This window comes from Nelumbo lutea, chromosome 4, assembly GCF_056320005.1.
Source record: "Nelumbo lutea isolate HS-2025 chromosome 4, American lotus-T2T, whole genome shotgun sequence".
Classification (NCBI taxonomy): Eukaryota; Viridiplantae; Streptophyta; class Magnoliopsida; order Proteales; family Nelumbonaceae; genus Nelumbo; species Nelumbo lutea.
The window spans coordinates 36,451,624-36,471,441 of NC_142687.1; the positions used below are offsets into that span (position 1 = coordinate 36,451,624).

Genomic DNA, 19,818 nt, shown 5'->3' on the forward strand with positions numbered 1-19,818 from the left:
AATGTGAGTCTATTATAAATGGACCAGGTCCAATCCAATCCAATGAATATTTTAGACCATTTTGGATCGGTCTAATTCAATGTCTGGACCATCCAATCTATTCAAATTTGTTTTGATTTAGATTGGTTTCAACCCAAACCTGATCCATTGATGCCTATATTCTTGTCTTATATCAATGGATCAGATTTGGCTTAACCCAATCCAATATAAGTTTATTACGAACGAACCAGGTCCAATCCAATTTAATAAATATTTTGGACTTGATTGGTCCAATCCAATATGTCTTGTTGGTCCATCCAATCCATCCAAATTGATTTTGGACTGGATGGGGGCAATCCAAAACCGGTCCGTTGAGACCCTTAGATATAGGAAGAGTTTTGACCAATCAAAACCCACCCATGAATTTTGATAAATAACACCTGATTGGTTATCATGTTTATGATACCAGTTGATTGGTCAAAAAATTTTCAAATATTATATCTTTTCCATTGAGTGTTGGCCAAAAGATTCACCCAAGAAGTTTGTCTTGATTCTTATGAGACATTTAGTCATGTTATCAAACCTTCCACTATTTGTTTGGTGCTCTCTAGTACTATCACTTACAATTGGGATATTCACCAGCTTCATGTAAGGAATGCTTTTTTGTATGGATTTGCTTGAGTAAAAAAAAATGGGTTGACCTAAACTTTGGATGGGCTTGGGTTGAGGTCTTTGGTTGCTTGAGCCTAACTTAGGCCTGACCCAATCCAAGCTTGCTTGAACAAATAAGAGAAAATAAAAGATGGGTATATAAAATTATATACATATTTTTTTTTAAACGCAATCAGTCCACCCAAGCCAAATTAACCCAGCTTAGTCTGAGCCCAATTCGAGTTGTGTTGGGTTATCGGGTTGGGCATTAGTTGATAAATTTATGTTTAACCTTAGGTTGGCTTACGCTTGAACCTAAGGGTTGCGCCTTTACGATTGGGCTTGGGTTGACCTACGATCTGATCCAATCGACCAAGTTTCACCCCTAGTGCTTTATTTGGCTAGTAAATAGGTTAATCAATTTATTGAATGTGGGAATGAGAAGGGAAAGAGAATTAAAGAGAATGCAGGAAGGGGGATTAGGAGAAAGGAGAGGCCATGTGACGTGGACAACATTGTTGTAGTTGATAGAGAATTGTTTTATCTTTTTTCTTCTTTTAATTTCTCTGTGAGTTGTAGTTGTCAACTGATTGATTTTAATTGCTCTCAAGAAAGAAAAACACACTATAAACAATAAAACAAAGAAAAAGAGTTGGATTAATTAATGGTGGGGAGGACTGAGAATTAGTAGCTGAAAGGACAACACACGTCCAAACAAATGGAAGGAGAGTTTCATCATTCAGTAATCCCTTCTGTTCTATCACCCAGTTCTGAAATTTACAGCTCAAGGTCTGTTGGGGCCGCTATTGCTTTGGAGTGACTCATGATCCCTTCCTCTCAACACTTCCCATACCTAAGCATTGACAGTAGGAGAGAATCCTCATGTTAGGATTATGCGGAATTAGAAGTCTCCGTTCAGTGTATATCTTCTTATCCTTTCTTTATCATCTATAGTTTAGATAGTAAAAATTCGTTTGACTCCCTGTAAACTTAGGAGTTCTAGTTTCCATAAGCTTAAGAGATTCGATGGTTGGTTGTATGCATGTATATATAATTGAATTCTCAATGAATAAGAGGTAGAAAAGAATAAACCAGAAAAGCTCTGGTTTTACATAGTATCAGAGCCAACTGAAATTCAGAGAGAGAGAGAGAGAGAGAGAGAGAGAGAAGAAGAAGAAGAAGAAGAAGAAGAAGAGAGAGAGAGATGGCCATCGACGACGAAAGCGGCAAGGGATACCCGACGAGTGAAACTTGTCAGAAAAGCCCTGTGATTCGTGCAAATCGGTGTCGGCCCTACTGTTCTGCCGGGCAGACTCGGCATTCCTCTGCTTCAACTGCGACGCCAAGGTTCATGGCGCAAACAAGCTCGCCTCCCGACACGAGCGGGTCTGGATGTGCGAGGTCTGTGAACAAGCCCCGACCAGTGTCACCTGTTAGACTGACACTATTGCCCTCTGCGTCACTTGCGACTGAGACATTCACTCGACAAACCCACTCGCCCATCGGCACGAGCATATTCTAGTCGTTCCGTTCTACGAATCGGCTGCCTCTGCCATGAAATCTAACGAAGCCAACCTCCTTGTTCTTGATGGTCTCCTCAAGTCCTCGGACGATGATGACGATCGTAATGACAAAGAGGAAGACAATGACACCGCCCGCGAGGAGGCCGAAGCTGCTTCTTGGTTACTTCCAAACCCAAACCCTGCCAAACTCATGGAAACACCCGATTTGAAGTCAAGCGGCTATTTCTTCTCCAACGTGGATCCTTGTCTCGATCTCGACTACGGGTCGTCCATGGAGATGAGGCATCACCACTAGAACAACGCCAATGCTGATAGTGTAGTTCCTGTGCATACGAAACCCCCTCCGCCACCACTGATGAACACCTCCAATCGCTGTGTCGATATGGGTTTCTGCCGATCCAAGACTTCTTACGGCTACACCACTCCAACACTTAGCTAGAGTGTCTCTTCGTCGTCGTTGGACGTTGGAGTAGTGCTCGATGGGAATAGCAACGCGGTCTCGGATATAACGAATCCGTTCGGATGGAAAGGCGGAGTGGATGCAGGCGGGGGGAATCATGGAGCTGGGGCAGGAGGAAAAGGTCATGGCAGCCAAGTCAAGGCCAATACAGCCAAAGCCTCTGCGCAAGGCAATGTGTCTCAAGGAGAATCAATTGATGCAGCCAAGACTGGGTTGAATGGACTGAGTAGTAAGCAGTGGAACATGTTACTCAACCTTTTGAACACACAGAAAGAGGAGAGTCAACGACTAAGTGGTAAGCAAAAATTGTCAGAATGGATAATAAACACAAGGGCCTCTCATCATATGACAGGAAGCATTGAGTCGATGAGAGACATAAAGAATGTCATTCTGTGCTTTGTCGGGCTACCAGATGGGAACGTGACAATAGTAGAGAAAGAAGGCACAGTTGCACTGGATGATGGTCTGAAACTGACTAGTGTTTTATATGTGCTTAGTTTGAATTGCAATTTACTTTTTGTATCGCAATTGATTGAGGAATCGAATTGTATTGTCTAGTTCACTAATAAATTTTGTGTGATACAGGACCGCACTACGAGGATGCTGATTGGAGCGGGTGAGCAGCGAGAGGGACTCTATTATTTTTGGAGCATTGCATCAACAAGAGCAATGAAGACTACAAAAAGCAAGACGTGTGATATTTGGCATCAAAGGTTGGGGCATCCTTATTATAGAATTGTTAAGTTGTTGCCTTTTATTAGTACTAAGAATAATAATGATGATAGTTTTAAGGGTTGTGATGTATGCTTCTGAGCTAAACAATGTCGAGAAGAGTTTGTTTCTAGTAATCATAAAGCATCTGATATTTTTGAGTTAATTCATTGTGATTTGTGGGGTCCTTATAGAACTACAACTACAACTTCTTGTGGTGCTCATTATTTCTTGACCATACTAGACGACTTTTCAAGAGGCGTTTGGATTTATCTTCTGGTTGATAAGACGGAAGTGGGACGATTTCTTCAAAATTTTTTTGCTATAGTTCAAAGGCAATTTAACAAACCTGTAAAGGTGATCCGTACTGATAATGAGACTGAGTTTGTCTGCTTAGCTAGTTATTTTGCTGAATGTGGTATGATTCATCAAACCACTTGTATCGGGACCTCTCAACAAAACGGAAGGGTTGAACGCAAGCACCACCACATACTCAATGTTGCCCGAGCCTTGTGCTTTCGAGCTATCTTGCCTATTGAATTTTGGGGGGAATGTGTTTTGACCGCATGTTATTTGATCAATTGGACACCGTCCATTCTGTTGAAGGGAAAGACTCCCTATGAAGTGTTATTTGGGTGACTTCCTTCTTATGATAATGTGCGAGTTTTTGGTTGCTTAGCATATGCACACAATCATGGACATGGAGGGGATAAATTTGTTAGTCGAAGCAGACGGTGTGTCTTTGTTGGGTATCCTTTTGGAAAGAAAGGATAAAGCTTGTATGATTTAGAGTCCAACATGTTCTTTGCATCAAGAGATGTTACTTTTTTAGAGCATGAATTCCTGTATGCACACAAGGATGATGTACAGCCAAACAAAGCACAAGGCCAATTTAATTGTGGAATAGGTGGGACAGATGAGGTGTTGGTGCCATCCACTTATTTACCTGGGCAAGCAAATGGCGAGATGGAGTCTGACTAGCAAGGTGAACTCGCTGAAGGAGTCCGTGTAAAAGAAGGAACTCGTATAGACCCGAATGCAAATGCTAGTGAACCCATGCATTCTTGTGATGCCACCACAGAAAATGCAAGCGAAGACAGTCCTGACGTAACAAGGGGTGGCGATGTTGAGCAACAACAGCACTCTGAATTTCATTTGGGGTGTGGGTATCAAAAGAAACAACAATCCACATGGTTGAGAGATTATGTGTTTCACACCACACAACGATTGAGTCCCTCTTTGCTTCCCTTTGCAAGCTCACTCACCCAATCACATTCTACAGGTAGTCCTTATCCCATAGATAACTATGTGAACTGTAACAAATTTTCTTATCGACATTGTGGTTTCTTGGCAGCTATTACTGCAGGAGTTGAACCTACTTCTTTTGTTGAGGCCGTAAATGATGAAAAATGGAGGGATGCAATGAAGAAAGAAATACAGGCACTTGAAAATAATCAAACATGGACTATGGAGCCTTTTTCATCCAGAAAATGAGCCATAGGATGCAAATGGGTGTATCGAATCAAGTATAATACTGATGGGACAGTGGAAAGATACAAATGCCATCTCATGATTTTTGGGAACAAGCAGGTTGAGAGAATTGATTATAATGTAACTTTTGCCCCAGTTGCAAAAATGATTACTGTTCGTACCTTCCTTCCAGTCGCAACAGTTAGAAATTGGGAGTTTCATCAAATGGACATACATAACGCATTCTTGCATGGTGACCTTCATGAGGAAGTCTATATGCAAATGCCTCCTGGTTTTCAGTCAGATAAACCAGGTATGGTGTGTCAATTGCAAAAGTCTCTGTATGGCTTGAAACAAACGCCAAGATGTTGGTTTGCTAAATTAATCGCAGCCTTGAAAACATACGGGTTTCAGCAATCAGGTTCAGATTACTCTCTATTCACCTTTCGTCGAGACAGGGTACATGTGCTTGTCCTCATGTATGTGGACGGCATTATTATGTCAGGTAATGATCATATGGCAATTCAAGTCTTCAAGAAATATTTGAGTGACCGCTTCCATATGAAAGACTTGGGACCATTGAAATATTTTTGGGGCATTGAAGTTGCCCGAAACTCAACAGGAATTTTTCTGTCTCAACGAAAGTATGCTCTAGATATTATCACTGAAGTTGGATTACTTGGTGTAAAACCTGCTCATTTTCCTATGGAGCAGAATCACAACTTGGCCTTGACAGATGAGCCTCTCTTATCTAATCCTGAGTGATACAGGCGCTTAGTGGGCAAGCTTATTTATCTCTCAGCAACTCGTCCTGAGTTGTCTTATTGTGTGCATGTTCTGTCCCAATTCACGCAGCAACCGTAAGAAAGACATTGGGAGGCTGCATTGCGAGTGGTGAGCTACTTGAAAGGACATTTTGGTCAAGGAATTCTCTTGCATTCAGATTGTGACTTGCAGTTATATGCATGGTGTGATTCAGACTGGGCAAGCTGTCCTTTGTCCCAATGTTCCCTATTTGGGTGGTTTATTCTACTTGGGAAATCGCCGATTTCTTGAAAAACTAAGAAAAAACACACTGTAGCTCGTTCTTCAGCAGAAGTAGAGTATCGGTCTATGGCCACGACCACATGTGAGTTAAAATAGCTGAAGGGATAGTTATTGGCTCTTGGAGTGACGCATTCGAACCCAATGCGATTATATTGTGATAGTCAGGCAGCATTGTATATTGCAGCAAACCCAGTGTTTTATGAGCGTACGAAACATATTGAAGTTGATTGCCATTTTGTACGTGATGAGATTCAAAATGGTTGCATTCGTCTTGCTTATGTGTCAACTACCGTTCAGCTAGCTGACATTTTTACAAAGGCACTGGGTCGTAGAGAATTTGAGTACTTTCTCCGCAAGTTGGGCATTCACAATCTGCATGCTCCAACTTGGGGGGGGGGTGTTAGGATTATGCAGAATTAAGAGTCTCCGTTCAGTGTATATCTTCTTTGTATATATCTTTTTTATCTTCTTATCATTTCCTTATCATATATAGTTCAGATAGGAAAGATATGTTTGAGTCCTTATAAGCTTAGGAGTTCTAGTTGCCATAGGCTTAGGAGATTCGATGGTTGGTTGTATTCATGTATATATAGTTGAATTCTCAATGAATAAGAGGCACAAAAGAATAAACCAAAAAAGCTCTGCATACCAGTTATTGATTTGAATGATTTCATAACTATTTTGGTGTCTAATATTTTAACCCAGTTAATGAATTACATGGTGGACCTCCAGGAGGTAGTGTTCACCATGAGAGTCTTCCCTTCTGAATTCTGACACATTCATAACTCAAGCAGAGAGAGAGAGAGAGAGAGAGAGAAGAGAAGCTAAGAATCTCCGTCCCCACTTGATCCCATTTTCCATCAATGGAGATGGGCTCCATCTTGATTCAGTAGTTGTAGCTTGACAGAGATAACCAAAAAAATTGGACAGCAACATCCCCTTTCATCTCGAGCAGACAACCAGACCTTCACCTTCCTATACGACTATGATGACGACCACTCATTTCCAGGTGGGTAATGGGTTTCACCTCTTCAGGCCTGGGTCCCTCTCTCTCTGGCTCTTCTTATATTATTAGTCTGCACTCTGCACTTGGGTAATGTGTATTTGATTTTCTTTTATCAGGAATGGGGGTGAAGTATCGTCCGGAGGCAGAGACAGCAGTGGAGAAGTGGGCACTGGTGATGAGTAACAAGAGCAGCAACAGTAATAATCACGATATCAATGATATCAATAACCACGAGAGGAAGAGACGGTTGACGAGTGATCAGATAGAGTCATTAATTAGAGCAGAGCTTAGAGGAGATAAAGCTGGAACCGAGAGGATGATGAGGTTGTCTCGGAGTCAAACATGAAATGACAGAGCCAATAGTTTCTGGGAACTGTTCTCCGATGAGGAGCATCCTAACTCTGAATTCAAAGTACCACAAAGTGGTTGACGCCAACAGATCAAGGGTGAAGTGGAAACAAGTGTATACTTTTGTTGATCAGTGTTCAAAAGCAGTTCTGGTATTTGATACATCACACCTTCAACCTCCATAAGTGATTCAAACCATAAACGAAAGAAAACAAAACATAAACATGTAAATTTCAACCCTGTACCTTATTTCTCATCTATTCAAACGATGCAAGAAAATTCACGTGTGGATACCTTATCTTGTGAGAAGAGAAGGCCATTTTGTCTTAACAAGGCCCCTTCCCGCCTTAGTATATATAGAGAGAAAGAGAGAAAGAGAGAGAGATTAACTTATCATTAAAAATAAGTAATTATTAGTATGCCTTCTATAACCCAGAAGGACTTTTTGAAAAAATAATACCCACTTATTGCATAAAACCTTAGCATATATATATATATATATGCTCTCTGCATGCAAGAAATGGAATCTCCATGTGAGAGCAACCCAGATCTATAGTAAGGGCAGTATTTCCCTTTAATTACTACCATTACAGATTATAAATAATTACTATTATTATACATACAAATAATTAATGATTATTACAGTAATTAATACTGTAATTTAATAATTACTGATTATTACAGTAATTTAATACATATATAATTAGCGATTATAATTAATAATTATTGTTATTATAAATATTTCTAATAACTAGATATTTACTTTAATTTTACTTTAAATTAAAATTATCAATATTGTATTAAAAAATACTGTTAATAAATTTAGTAACCCAGTTTTAATAATTACTGATTATTACAGTAATTTAATAAATATTCAATTAGTGATTATAATTAATAATTACTGTTGTTATAAATATTGTTAATAAATAGATATTTACTTACTTTTACTTTAAATTAAAATTATAAATATTGTTAATAAATTTAATAATTATTGTTGTATTAAAAATAATTAAAAATGTTATTAAAAGTATTTTTATTGATTATTTAATAAAATGTTATAGTTACTGACTATTACTGATAAGTATTGTTAATTTAATTTTAAAAATAATTAAAAATGTTATTAAAGGTATTGTTATTGATTATTTAATAAAATATTATAATTACAAACTATTACTAATAAGTACTGTTAATTTAATTTAATTTTGGTAATTATTAATTTAATGAATATTGTTAATGAATCCTATTCATAAATTTAATATTTATTGTTATATTAAAAATAACTAAATAATATTATTAAAACTATCATTAATGATTATTTAATTAAAAAGTATAAATACTTACTATTATTGATAAATGTTGTTAATAACGTTTTGACAACTAACGGTTCGAATGGATGGCCCGTTCTAACAATAAACATTACAAGCAAAAAATTATGGAACCGTTCTAACCACTAGTGATGTAGCGCGATCTAGTCACTCCTAGCTGGCACTCACGTGGCTCCTGGAAGGTACCTGAGATGAGGAAGAAGAAGAATCCCCGGGAAGTTTACCCGGTGGGGATACTCCGATGCTTAAGTTAGTACTATGCAGGAGAAGTAAGAAGGAGACAAAGGCTAAGAGTGTAGATAGCGCGTTCTCACTATATTTTAGAGATTAGAGGTCTCAAGAAGAAGTTTCTCTTCTACCCTGAGGGCTTTTATAGGGACATTTACGTCAGGTCGGGCATAACTGCCACTGGGCTCCTGCCACAGCCGTTACCTGCCAGGGCTGCGCAGGTGGCCGTTGTGGCGTACGTCTCGCCCGGGTGAATGACACGTCTCCGGAATGATAGGCACGCCCTTGCCTGCTGTGAGATGTGGATGCAGACTGCCGAAAGGACTATGACTGCGCCTTCAGTAAGGGATATGGCGCAGTTTGACCGATATGGTCTGTCAGTCGGAAGTTTCCTGGGGCGTGCTCATGCGGTTCATTCGTGAGCTATTCTGTAGCGAACTTGGAACACTCCAGGGTTACCCTTAGTAGAATTGGCCCTAGGGATGGCTTGTCCGCTTGGGAGCTCGGACAAGCTAATGACTTTAGCTCGCGAGCTAAAATTTCCTCAGAGTATCTCTTCAAAGGTAGCTCGGGGAGCCCGGGGTTCGCGTCGCGGTGAACTCCTTTCGCGAGCTACAATGTAGCAAGTTGCTTTGTAGGCCCGTCACTTGGTCGTACCAGGTTACAACGCTGAGCTGTCGCTCGTGCTTATTTAGTGTCCATGTGTCACCGTTTCATAAGTGGGGTCAAATCACCCTCCATCAACTAGTTTTTGGGTCGATAGTTTGATCATCCAGTTCAAATAGATGGTTTGTTTTGACAACAAAAATTATAGGCAAAAAATTGAGTGTGTGAGGTCCATTAAGTAGTATTATATGTGTTATGTCATTCGAGCGTGTGACTCATACGACCCAAAAATGAAACCGTTCTGGCCATTGATTTTTAGGTCGATGGTTTGATCGTTCAATTTGAACGGATGACCCATTCTATTAACAAAAAATTACAAGAAAAAAATTACGGAACCGTTCTGGCCACCGGTTTTGGATTGACAATTCGACCATCTGATTCGAATGGACAACCCATTTTATGACCCATCCCGACAACAAAAATTACAAGCAAAGAATTGTGTGTGTAAGGTTCATTAAGTAGTATCATACGTGTTATGTCATTTGAGTGTGTGACTCATATGACCCGAAAATAGAACCATTCTAGCCATTGGTTTTCGGGTCGATGGTTTGACTATCTGGTCTGAACGGATTGCCCGTTCTGACAACAAAAAATAAATAAAATAGAAAATGGCCAAAAACCATTGAACGAACTGATGGGTTGACGGTTCGACCACTCAGGTCAATGGGTTGTTATTCAACGGTTTTTGTCTAGGGACCGGGATTTGGGTAAAACAAAACTGGTTGCCCGGATGGGTTCCCAATTAAAAAAAATAAAAACATAGATGATTCGTTTTGACAACAAAAATATAAGCAAAAAATTGAGTGTGTGAGGTCCATTAAGCAGTTCTATATGTGCTATGTCATTTGAGCATGTGACTCATACAACTTGAAAATGGAACCATTATGGCCACTAGTTTCTGGGTCGACGATTCAGCTATTCTGTTTAAACGGATTGCCCATTCTGACAACAAAAATTAAAATAATAAAAAAATGACCAAAAACCATTGAACGAGTTGACGGTTTGATCGCCCAGGTCAATGGGTCATTGATCGATTCAACGATTTTTGTCTAGGGGTTGAGATTAGGACAAAACAAAACCGGTTGCCTAGATGGTTCCCAATTAAAAAAAAAAAAAACAGCCAAAAACCACTGAACGGGTCAACGGGTCAATGGTTCGACCAGTTGGGTCAATGAATTGTTGATTGATTCAATAATTTTTGGCCAGGGACCGCGATTGGGGTAAAATGGAACCGATTTCCTAGACGGTTCCTAAGTCAAAATGTCCATCCGTTCGAGTCAACGGTGATTCGAAAACCATGGTTTTTATGCTTTTGGATTTTTTACTATTCAAAGGTTTCTTCTACTGTGGGCTTTATTCGAGCATGTGCGGTATATTCCTTATTTTCATTTTCTGCTTTTTGTTTTTTTTTGTTTTGTTTTTTTTTTTTGTATTTGGTCTTCTTTTTCAAGATCCTCTCTTTAGGTTTTCTTGTGCAGTCAGGTTTTTTTTATTTTCTTACAAGAAAATCTGCTTTGTTTCTTTCTTTAATTGCATGTACGTTTAGCCCCGCCTCAAAGCAGGCATTTGGACTCAATTTTCTAGTTTTTTTCCTTAGTTTTTCCAATTTGGTGGATTTACTACCAACTCTTTTTTATGTACTTGAGGGAATTTTGGATTTATTTTTCAAGATTTTGGAATCCCTTGCAATGTCCACCCTTCCCATGACTACGACTACAAAGTTATTTCGTCTAATTATTGACGCCTAGGAAAAATGACCCAGAATCAGAACCATTTTGGCTACCGGCTTCCAGTCTACGGTTCAACCGTTTAGTTTGAATGGATGGCCCATTCTGACAACAAAAATAAAAAAATAAAAAAAATAATAATTAAAAATAAAAAATGGCCAAAATCCATTGAATAGGTCGACAGCTTGATGGTTAAATTGCCTGGGTTAATGGGTCGTTGACTGATTCAATGATTTTTGGCCAGGGACCAGATTTGGGGTAAAATGGAACCGACTGCCTGGATGGTTCTCAGGTAGAACGGTCTTACTGTCTGAGTTAACTGGGAGTTCTTAGTGTGAAGCAAAGGACAACTATGTAGTACAACTTATAACTACCACCATATGATCGTGTTCTTTTATATGAGACGCTTTGCTGAAGCAATATTTAAAAAACAAGCACATGATGATTTATTTTAAGTCTTTATATGAGTTTCAAGACTTGAGTACTTATAATTGCAAGCTTCTTATTAAGAAACCATTGTCTTTTTTAATGTAGCAAATAGCAATATTACAATTCCATTCTAGCCCTTGCGAAGTAGGATAGGGGTGTTGTCTCCGTCTAGGAAAAGGAATATGCTCATGCGAGTACATTCCCACGTGAGAGCAACCCAGTAATTACTGCCATATAAATAATAGTAATTACTGATTATTACTGTTATTATAAATTATTGTAATTTAATAATTACTGATTCTTATAGTAATTTAATAAATATTGTTAATAACTAGATATTTACTTTAAAATTATAAATACAATTATTAAAAAATACTATTAATAAATTAGTGATTATTACAGTAAATTAATAAATATATAATTAGTAATTACTATTATTATAAATATTGTTAACAAATAGATATTTACTTTCATTTTACTTTAAATTAAAATTATATATATTGTTATTAATAAATACTATTAATAAATTTAGTAATTATTGTTATATTAAAAATGATTAAAAATGTTATTAAAAGTATTGTTATTGATTATTTAATAAAATATTATAATTACTGACTATTACTGATAAATATTGTTAATTTAATTTAATTTTGATAATTATTAATTTAATGAACATTGTTAATAAATCCTATTCATAAATTTAATATTTACTGTTATATTAAAAATAACTAAATAATATTATTAAAACTATTATTAATGATTATTTAATTAAATAGTATAATTACTTACTATTATTGATGGACGTTGTTAATAACGTTCTTACAACCGACAATTTGAACAAATGGCCCATTCTGACAAAAAAAAATTACAAGCAAAAAATTATGGAACCGTTATGGTCTTCGATTTTTGGGTCAATGGTTCGATCATCCGGTTCGAACGGATGACACATTCTAACAACAAAAATTACAAGCAAAAATTGTGTGAGGTCCATTAAGCAATATCATACATGTTATGTCATTTGAGCATGTGACTCATATGACCCAAAAATGGAACCGTTCTGGCCATTGGTTTTTGTGTTTACGATTCACCCGTTTGGTTCGAACGGATGGCCTGTTCTGACAACAAAAATTACAAGCAAAAAATTATGGAACCATTTTGGCCATCGGTTTTTGGGTCGACTGTTCGATTGTTTAATTCGAATGGATGACCCATTTTGACAACAAAAATTATATGCAAAAAATTGAGTGTGTGAGGTCCATTAAGTAGTATCATACATGTTATGTCATTTGAGCGTGACTCATACAACCCGAAAATGGAACCGTTCTGGCCACCAATTTTCGAGATGATGGTTTGACTGTTCAGTTCGAACGGACGACCCATTCTGACAACAAAAATTAAAAAAATAAAAAAACAACCAAAAACCGTTGAACAGGTCAACGGGTTAATGGTTCGACCATTTGGGTGAACGGGTCATTGACCGATTCAATGGTTTTTGGCCAGGGACCAAGATTGAGGTAAAATGGAATTGGTTGCCTAGATGGTCCCGATTAAAAAAGTAAAAAAAAATAGACAACCCGTTTTGACAAAAAAATTACAAGCAAAAAATTGTGTGTGAAGTCCATTAAGCAATACCATATGTGTTATGTCATTCGAGCGTGTGACTCATACGACCTAAAAATGGAACCATTCTAGCCATTGGTTTTCGAGCTAACGGTTCGACTGTTCGGTTCAAACAGATAGCCCGTTCTGACAACAAAAAATAAAAAAATAAAAAAATGACAAAAAACCATTGAATGGGTCAATGGTTCAACCACTTGGGTCAATGGGTCATTGACTGATTCAACAATTTTTGACCAAGGACCGAGATTAGGATAAAACAGAACCAGTTACTTGGGTGGTTCCTAGGTATGGCAATAGGGTGGGGCAGGGATGGGGATCTCATCCCCGCTAACGGGGACAAGGTTATCCTTATCCCCGTCCCCACAAGGATCCTCATTCCCTGTGATTTTTTATAAAGTTAACTGTTTTGTTTCTGTTTTTTATTTTACTTAAAAAATAAAAATAAAATAATTAAAATTTACGATCCTATTAGAAAAGATTCAAATATATTCAACCATATTTTTAAAAATACTAATATATATATATATATATATATATCAGGGTCTCCACGAGGTGGGGAGTGCTCTCTCCATCCCCGCTAATGGAGATGAGAATTCCCGCCCCATTTGGGGTGGTTCTCCATGGGGATCGGGGAAATGGGAAAAATTGTCATCCCTAATGATTTTCAATTAAAAAAAACAGCCAAAAACCATTGAATAGATCAACGAATGAACAATTCCATCTCTCTCAAGAATCATTGACCGATTTAATAATTTTTAACGAGAGACTGAATCAACGGTTCCATTCCAGCTCCTGCAAAGCAGGGCCCCTCCGCTGGTCATTACTTAAAACAGTACACATCAAAGGAATTTTAAAATATTGGTCATTTAATATCCGCACTAAATGACCGATTCCATTGAGGTTGCCCTCCCTCCTACATCAGCTAAACAAATAGGAGATAAGACATATTTTGTCTTTGCTTGAAGGCATGAACTTTCTGCAACTTAATTGGTTTGCTTCCCAGAACACATGCTTATGTTAAACGTTTAGACTCCAAGATTCGTAGATATAATGGCACTGTTCGATGATAGCATTAATACTCCACGGAATTGCATCTCGGCCCTTGAGACAGTCGATCACCAGTTATGAATCTCCTTCAATGATAATGTTAAGTTTTCCAAACCATTTGGCGATATCTGAGCTTCTAAGTACACTTATATTCCTTAATAAACAGAATAACAGGAGGCATGATTCTATTTTGGAAGGTCTTCTGTTTCTTGTTCTTCTAAATTCTCCATAGCAAAAACATTATAAATTTCCTAGGCTATTGTCTTTTATGTTCTATACACTTTTTTCCACCACGATTTGACTTTATCTCTCTCATGATCAAGTCTTGTATCCTCTCACTGAAGAATTTTCATATCTGCCTGGCATATTCACAATTTATAAATATATGATTGTAATCCTCCACTTCTCCACAAACACTACCCTCTTTAAGTTCACTCTTCTTCTCAATAAACTTTTGGATGGAATCCTACTCTACTCTTGAGGAGAAGAAACATAAAAAAAAATCAATTTCGGGTTGCAATTTAGCTACCGTATTTCCATTAATATTGATACTCAAATCAATCCCTGTCAGCATGTTGTATATTGGTTTTGTTGTAAAGTTTCTTTTATGGTTTGGGTACCATACCATCAAGTCTTCCTTCTCTTTGGAGGGAATGATCATAGTTTTGATTTTATTCTATAATCTCACCCCTAGTAGGCCACATTTTATTTTCATACCAATTTTCCCTAACCCGTCCATGAGGTCCCTTTCCTATTTGAGTTTAAGTCTTTATTACCTTCTTCTAGATTCAGACAACGTTTTTAAAACCGACCTGGAGACCAAACCGGTTATCATGGGGTGCAGTTCCCAGGTCAAACGGCCGGTCTATTCTGATAAAAAAAATAAAAATTAAAAAAGTTAAAATTGTCAAAACCGTTGAACGGATGCCCGGGTCAGCAGTTTACTGACCAAATCAACGATTTTTTGCAAAAATCCAGTTTTGAGGAAAAATGAAACCGATCACTTGACTGGTTCCCTAATTTTTCGGTCTGACCATCCAGTCCAATCTGGTTTTGAAAACCTTGGATTCAGATTAGGATGTCCATCTATCCGGTTACCACTCCAAGTTTTGCCCTTACCAACGATCCAATGGATTTCTTTTCTCAGAGTGTCACAGTTATTTAATATTTCTTTCCAAGCCCACGACCTTTCTTTCACTTTTTTGGTTTCCTAGAATTTCGTTTTCCTCAAATATTTGGTCCGCATTAGTATACTCAAAGTATTTGGCCCTTTTTCCTTAATAGTCAATGTTTGTAACATTTTCCCTTTCCATTAAATTCTTATTTCCCTTTTAAATATCCCTTAATTCCTAGATTTTTTCTCTCTCTAATAAAGTAGGTGGATTGAGTTAAGTTAACCTAAATATGAAATTTATCTCGGACCAAATTTACCCACCAATACATAGGGTGAACCAATCTAAACAAATCATTGCTCCTTTCTTTGAGATACCGGGTTTTTTCCTCTATTTTGCTCATTTCCTTGGGTTCAAGTTATTTCCATTGTTTTTATTAATTTAATTTAATGTAGATTTGTTTAATGGATTGTTCTGGTTCAATAATAAAATGTAATAAGAACAACTAGCTAAATGTGTGTTTTAGGTTATTTTCATCAGTTAAATTTTGAACATACTTTTTTTTTTTAACTTGGTTATTAATCTCATGCTAAGCACATATTTTGGCTTTATGTGATTACACAATGGGAGGTAACCCATTGCCCCAACCCAAGTATCTACTACAACTAATTAGATAAGCTATCAATTGAGACACTATCACTTGATTTATATGCTTCTCATAATATATAAACTATATAAAAATAAAAATTTGAAGCTCAATAGCTAAAAAAGAAAAAAAGATTTTTTTTTTCAATTATTTTACACATAAAAAAATATAAATACAACATCCCATACATCACACAAGTCACCACTAATTTATTTTACAATCTACAAAGCCTTCCTTTCCTTCTTTATCTTTTTCCTAGTATTGAACATTTCATTCGCTACCAAAATGTTATCAGTAATTTGTTTTTTTGGATCAAATGCGTTTCAAAAAGAGGAAATTATTTTGTCCAAATATAACTTTATTCTACTATAGGTCTTAAGTTCTCCACCTGACTGGCACTATCAGTTTTTCAGTTTTCGGGATAAGAGAAAGGAATGTTTTGTTAATCTCCTTTAACTATTTCTTCTACAAAATTTCCTATAATGTCCCATTACATTTTGAAAAAGAAAACATTCAATCCATCTGGCCCTTGGGATTTCAAATCTTGTATTGAATTTAATGCACCCCAAATCTCATTATTGGTTACCTCCTTGCCTATCTCCTCATTTTGTTCCTCAGTTATACACGGATATGTACCATTTGTATTGTCCTCAGATTTACTAGTAAAGCATCACTTGCTAAATACGAAAATTTCCCTTAGTGTCTTATACATTACGTGGAATAAATATGTAGAATTAAAAAGTAAAAATTAAGAAAAAGGAGTAAAAAAATAAATTAAAAAGTCAAACCATTAATTCCGTTTTAATATATAAACGTAGATACATTTGGTTAAAGCTATCAATGGGTTGGGTTTCGGTTGGTCCCACATGATGGACCCAGAGCCATCCCATTTATTAATCTGTACAATTGGGTTTGACCCTATTATACTTGAGATTTATAATTATCTATGGGGTAGGCTCCAGAACCACCAATACCAGAACTGACCTTAAATTCGACCTCTACAGGGTAAGTTGCAGGTTCTTCTATGGAACTGAACCGACTCGGCCATGCTCACTCCTAGTAGAGATTGTGGACAATTTACCTACCAGTTGGCCAATTTATCCTTGCCAAATGCTGACAAACGAACATGGCCGAACATATGCTCACTCCATGGTCGTTGCCAGACCTTACCAACTGAGCCTTTGTTTTTGGGAGTTGGGGTGGGTGGGGGGTTAGGTGTATTTGGACATTTCATTAGATTGGTCTTCTGCTCTTTGGGTCCAAGGCTCGGTAGGTGCATTTATCATCAATTGTCCAGAAATTTAGGTTATTTTAGTATTTTTTTTTTCTTTCATCATGATAATGCCATATGTGCCATTGAACATTTTAATAATGATTATGAGAAGAAATCCGCTAGGAAGTAGCTAGGTGGCTAACATACATGGTGTTTGGAAATATGGGCGCTTTTTGGGACCGATTTTCAAGAAAAAATGTTTATGCTTTCAATATCCGTTTTTCATAAAATAACATTTCTTTCATGTAGGTAGTGAATGCTATGTTATTTGGTAAGGTGGTTTTCATTACCGTTTTTCATGTATGTGCTGACAAGTAAGCACCACATCGGATATACATCAGTCAATCGTTGAGAGAAACGATCACCCAATTTTTTAATAATTGGCTGAACCAAACAATAAGACACATGGGCGTTTGTTGAAATGCTTATGTAAATCCGACATAATCACTATTTTTTTGAAAATGGCCACAATTCCAAACATCCCCATAAATTGGTCAGATACATTGACAATTCAACGATTGCCTATATTTATGAGGAGAAATCCACTATTACCTTTAACATTACTTCATCCAATCTTCAATGTATTATTATGCTCCTACCTTTAACATTACTTCATCCAATCTTTTGATCTACAGCAATACATATGGAAGAGGAAGACTGATTGTATAGTTACTTTAAGAGGTTAAAATCATACCATATCACATGTATCCTTTCGTTTATTTTTTTAAAATTTTTTCCCATAAACAAAGAAAAAGTTCTTGTTTATGATGACAAGCATCTATCAAATACAAATAGTCCATTGACATTGAGGGCCTGTTTGGTTGATGGGAACAAGGGTTTGGAATTAGATTCAGAATAATCCATTCTGGTTCCTGTTTGAGTGGAATTGGAATCCAATTCCTATTTCTAATGGAATATATAACATTCTCCATATAAGAGAATGGCCATTTCCTTCACTCTCTTGAAAATGAGAATCCATTCCAACAAACTCCTCTGATTCCTATTGAACCAAACAGGTGGAGAGTATACAACATTCTGATTTCAATCTAATTCCGACTACAAACCGAACGGAGTCTTAGGTTATTTCAGTTTTATTTCTTCTTCCCTTTTATTAAAATAACATTATCGGGACCTTTATTGTTCCTTTGATTTATTTATTTATTATTTATTTGATATGTAGGTAATAATTGATGTTGCTTTGACAATTGAACGATTGATTGTACCCATACCTTTGACAATGGATGCATTCATCTCAAAAGTCAAAACATGTGGGTCTTCAAGACTGTCCAAACCCTTTGTTTCTCTTTCTTTTGAACAGCCCATGTGCTAAATAAGAAAAGGATGGAGGAACAAAGAACAGCGGCATTACAAGACCCCCCATCTCTAACTCAGAGTTCACTTGCAGTAAGGGCTTAACCTTGTTTAAAATGTGATATTCTTGATTCTCTTCTTCCCCATCTCAAATCTTTGTTTCTCATTTGTTGTAACTCATTTTAAGTATTCATATATTGAATCGTTCCAAAGCTATATAGGATGCAAGAAATCATTTTGTTTAGTTTTCTGCCGTTTCGTAGTAGTTCTTAGGCTGGTTTCATTCCATCACTTGTCATTTTTGGCGATGCCTATTCAGAAATAAGAGTCGATTAGGGATTGACTGGTTTATCTATTAACATACATGGAAAATCTATGACGTGGAAAATATATGGTATGCAAAAAGTTTTGACCAATTAAAACCTACCCATGAATTTTGATAAATAACACCTGTTTGATTATCACGTTTATAATTATATTTGACTGCTCTGAAATTATTCAAATATCATATCTTTCCCATACCATAGTCGAACCCTAGCATGAAAATGCATTATACATCTTTGTGTGTGTATGTACAAATTGCTGCATAAATGTTTTACAACAGAAAAAAAAAACGATTGTGACATAAATATATTATTAGGTCTATATTCTTTTTTTTATGCCTTTATTGGGTCTATATTAATGACACAGTATTATTAGGTATCAGGCATATCAGATATATAAGATTAGTCCATCCCCCAATGACACGTGGACACGACTTAGCACAAGTGACAGCTCAGTACCACGACCTGATCGCTACTAAGTAACGAGCCCATAGGACAACTCACTATGTCATAGCTTGCTATAGGAGGAGCTCGTTACAACACGAGTTCAAGGACCCCCGATGTACTAAAAGGGAATACTACAAGACAAGTATATCCCAGCTCACGAGTTGGGGTAACCAGCTCGCTCCAACACTTAGGCATAAAAATTGCCCCAAAGGCAACCTTAAGAGGGATCACCTCGAAGTACCCCTAGGAGCTCGCTACAAGGTAGCTCGCGATAGGATAGCTCGCTACAAAGTAGCTCGCGACTGAGAGACGGGATGTTTTCAGGAAGCTTCTATCTGACAAGATCGTACCCGTCAGACTGCGCCACATCTCCTAGCTGACGGCGCGGCGCAGTCCCTGCTAATTCGATAGACTGCACCCACGTCTCTCGACAGATGGTGGCGTACCTGTCCCTCGGGACGTGTCACTC

General features: G+C 37.2%; 1 pseudogene; it reads left to right on the forward strand.

Annotated features, from left to right (window-relative positions):
* The first annotated feature begins 1,834 nt into the window (after positions 1–1,834).
* LOC148855212 (uncharacterized) lies at positions 1,835–7,193 on the forward strand (annotated as a pseudogene).
* The last annotated feature ends 12,625 nt before the right edge of the window (positions 7,194–19,818 follow it).